The sequence below is a fragment of the Bidens hawaiensis genome, unplaced genomic scaffold, assembly GCF_021521415.1.
Source record: "Bidens hawaiensis isolate Kalapana, Puna unplaced genomic scaffold, B.hawaiensis_p1.1 tig00055047_1, whole genome shotgun sequence".
In the NCBI taxonomy this organism is placed as follows: Eukaryota; Viridiplantae; Streptophyta; class Magnoliopsida; order Asterales; family Asteraceae; genus Bidens; species Bidens hawaiensis.
This window is the reverse complement of record NW_027499939.1, coordinates 38,911-42,912: the sequence shown is the minus strand read 5'-3', so window position 1 is coordinate 42,912 and position 4,002 is coordinate 38,911. Positions and strand designations below refer to the sequence as shown.

General features: G+C 37.9%; 1 pseudogene; it reads left to right on the top strand.

Annotated features, from left to right (window-relative positions):
* Positions 1–292: 292 nt before the first annotated feature.
* LOC143600905 (pentatricopeptide repeat-containing protein CRR2, chloroplastic pseudogene) lies at positions 293–3,312 on the top strand (annotated as a pseudogene).
* Positions 3,313–4,002: the final 690 nt, after the last annotated feature.

Here is a 4,002-nt window from a genome sequence, read left to right as displayed (position 1 = left end):
GTTTTGTCCACCTCTTATGCTGCTACAAATGTTTGCAAATATGACTCACAGACTGCAGATATTTTACCTCTGAAAAAACAAACAACACCTTAATCACGTTAAACGCGAAGTATGTGACTCCACCATTGACGTGTTGTATATTTTGTTATCCGTAAACCTTTCCTTGTGAGAAGAATAAAACGCATTAAAAAGAATAAAAAATATCTGTTTGTATTGACTGGTATGGTTGTCATTCAATATCATCATCATCACCAACAAGAGAGACAGAGTAGCCATTTCATTATTCAATTCAATGGCAATTTACCCAACTCCATTGACTCTGCATAATAATAATAATAATAATAATAATAATCTCTACCCTCAAAACCATCCACTTCTTCTTCCATCTTCTTCAAAACCCAATCGTCCAAACACCATCTGTGCTCCAGAACACGACTCATTGCTAGCCAACATTACCACCACCACCACCCTCCACTCACTAGATTTAACCGACCCAGATCACTGTCTTCAATCCTACGCTCTCATTCTTCAAAACTCTCGCAAACTCCTCCACACTCATCTGCAACTGCCTTCACAACTTCACGGCCACATGGTTGTCACTGGACTCCAATTATGCCCCTTTCTCGGCACTCAGCTCTTGGAACTCTATTCTAAAACTGGCCATGTTGACAGTGCACGCAGGCTGTTCGACCAAATGCCTGACAGAAATGTCTTTACCTGGACGTCGCTTATCGGGCTGTCTTGCCAACTGGGCGACTACCAGGAGGTTATTACTTTGTTTTATACGATGATTGAGGAAGGCGTACGCCCCGATCGCTTTGTGTTTCCGAAAGTGTTCAAAGCGTGTGCGCAGCTCCAGGATTATAAGACGGGGAAGCATGTGTATGATTACATGACGTCCATCGGGTTTCAAGGGAATAATTCCGTTAAACGAGCGTTTCTTGACATGTTTGTTAAATGTGGAAGGATGGATATTGCAAGACGACTATTCGATCAGATGAACACAGTTGACATTGTCATGTGGAACATCATGGTTTCTGGCTGCGTGTCGAAACGAGACGTTGAGAAAGCATTAAGCTATGTTGATCAAATGAAGCTTAAAGGCGTGACACCTGATCGCGTTACGTATAACATAATCCTTAGCGGTTTAGCTCAAATCGGACGGTTTAAAGAAGCTGCAAAGTATTTCTCACAAATGGACGCGTTTGGAGATCTAGAACCGAATATCGTGTCGTGGACAGCGTTAATAACTGGGAATTTACAAAACGGTAATCCTGCTCGCGCGTTAAACATATTCAGGATAATGATAACCAAGGGAGTAAAACCAAACCCGAATACAATTTCTAGCATCATTTCTGCGTGTACTGACTTGTGCTTAGTAACACACGGCAAGGAGATTCACGGTTATTGCATCAAAACCGAAGAACTTGATTCAAAAGTTTTCGTTAACAACGCGTTAATCAACTTCTATTCCAAATGCAACTTAAATCACGTGGCGACAAAATATTTCAACAAAATCCAAAGCAAAGATTTGGTGACGTGGAATTCGATCCTTGCAGCCTATGCTATCAAAGGTTGCCGCGATGACCGTTTAAATCCCTTCATGAAATGGAGTTACAACGAGTTTCTCCCGATATTATCACGTTGAACGGTTTAATAACCGGGTTTACACAATTCGGTGACGGTAAAACTGCACTCGAATTCTTTGCTAAAATGAACCAGCTTGGTATTTTACCAAACACGACATCTATATCGGGAGCGTTAACAGCTTGTGCACAATCAAATAGTTTAAAACCTGGTAAAGAGATTCATAGTTACATTATTAGGAACAGGATTGAGATGTTAACGGGTGTCGGGAGTGCTCTCGTTACAATGTACTCGGGTTGTGATGATCTTGAAGCTTCTTATGCTGTGTTTAACTCGCTTCCTACGAAAGATGTTGTTATTTGGAACTCTCTTATTGCTGCAAGTGGTAAACACGGGTTTGGAGTCGGTGCGTTAGATTTATTAAGAGAAATGGTACTGAATAATAATAATAATAATCGACCCGATTCAGTCACCATGATTTCGGTTCTAGTAGTGTGTTCAAAGCTAGCTGCGTTACGTCAAGGACGAGAGATTCATAATTACATAATGAGACACGGACTCGACTCAAGTAACTTTGTATGCAACGCGCTTATCGACATGTATGGAAGATGCGGTGCGGTTTACAAAAGTCGTCACGTGTTTGACTTGTCAGCTGGTCAAAGGAGAGATATCGTGTCGTGGAATGTTATGATTGCAGCGTATGGTATGCACGGGTTCGGTGCCGAAGCTTTGAAGTTATTTCAACACATGACGGTTGATGAACGAATAAGACCGAATCATGTAACGTTTACGAATCTTTTATCAGCATGTAGCCACTCGGGATTAATAACCGAGGGGATGGATTTGTTTAAGTTAATGAAAGAAGAATATGATTTGGAACCAGATATGGAACAATACGCGTGTATGGTGGATTTAATGGCACGTTCAGGGAAATTATCAGAGACGCTGAAGTTTATTGAAAACATGCCATTTGAACCAAATGGGGCAATTTGGGGGTCATTATTGGGGGCGTGTAGGATCCATCTGAATCTTGAAATGGCAGAATATGCTGCAAGGTTCTTGTTTGAACTCGAACCCGAAAGTTCTGGTAATTATATACTTTTAGCGAATATTTATTCAAGTTTAGGAAAATGGGAAGAAGCTTCAAGAATAAGGTGTTTGATGAAAGAAAGAGGTGTGACAAAATCACCTGGTTGCAGTTGGATTGAAGTTGGTAGAAAGGTTTATAGTTTTGTTGTTGGGGATACTTCGTATCCTTTTATGGATCAAGTATATGCAAAAATGGAGAGTTTGTATTTGAAGATAAAAGACAAGGGGTTTGTTCCGGACACGCGGTTTGTGTTGCAAAATATGGAAGAAGGTGAGAAAGAAATGATGTTATGTGGACATAGCGAGAAGCTTGCGTTGGCGTTTGGGTTGATTAGTAGTTCGGGCTCAATGCCTTTGCGGATTATTAAGAATTTGAGAGTGTGTGGAGACTGTCATTCTGCAATGAAGTATATATCTGCTGTTGAAAATAGGGAGATTATTATGAGAGATAATTATAGGTTTCATCATTTTGTTGCTGGTGTGTGTTCTTGTGGAGATTATTGGTGATTAATGATCGCGGGCGACTAATTGTGATCTAGCCAAAACAGGTTGGGTTAGCACTTTTGATTCGTTTATATGTAATTATCATGTTATATGTGATTATAGAAATTATAATTTTACAATAATAATAATAATAGTAATCTTTGAAAATAATATGATACAAAGTTTGGGCGTGCAATCCCAAACACTCCAACAAAACTGTTTATCTCACAGTGAGATAATAGATAACCTTAATCCCAAACCCAACTTTCGTTTCCGATAAGTTTCATTAGAAACCCGATTAGTATTATAAATAATTATTATTGCGTTAAACTTTATAGCACGCCAACAAAATTATTTTCTAAATATAATTTCATTAATGATCCATAATTCATGATCACTATAGATTTTCAAACTCGTCAAGCCTTGTTTAAAACTCGTAAAACATATTTTATTTAAATATACTTTTGTTCGTAACATTAAACTTTGTTAACATATTTATTGTCAAAATAAAATATGCGGTTGACATCAAAATCCCATAAACGTTATAATATCCAAACTCGATATTAATTTTGAAATTTAATAATAAAATATTAATTCATTAAAAATCGTTAATGCATAAAATAATACTATAATATTCAACTCCATAATAATATGGACATTCAACACTCCTAAATTCCGACAACCCAATTTGTCTACTTGTTATAAGTCGTTAGTTAATATTTATTTTGGACTTTTAATTTTAGTTCGTGAAGTTCAATTGCTTCGGTTTCATTTACGCGCTTTCAGTTTTATTTCAAGTTTGTCTTCAACTTCAAGGTGAGTTTCTCACACCCCATTTTTACC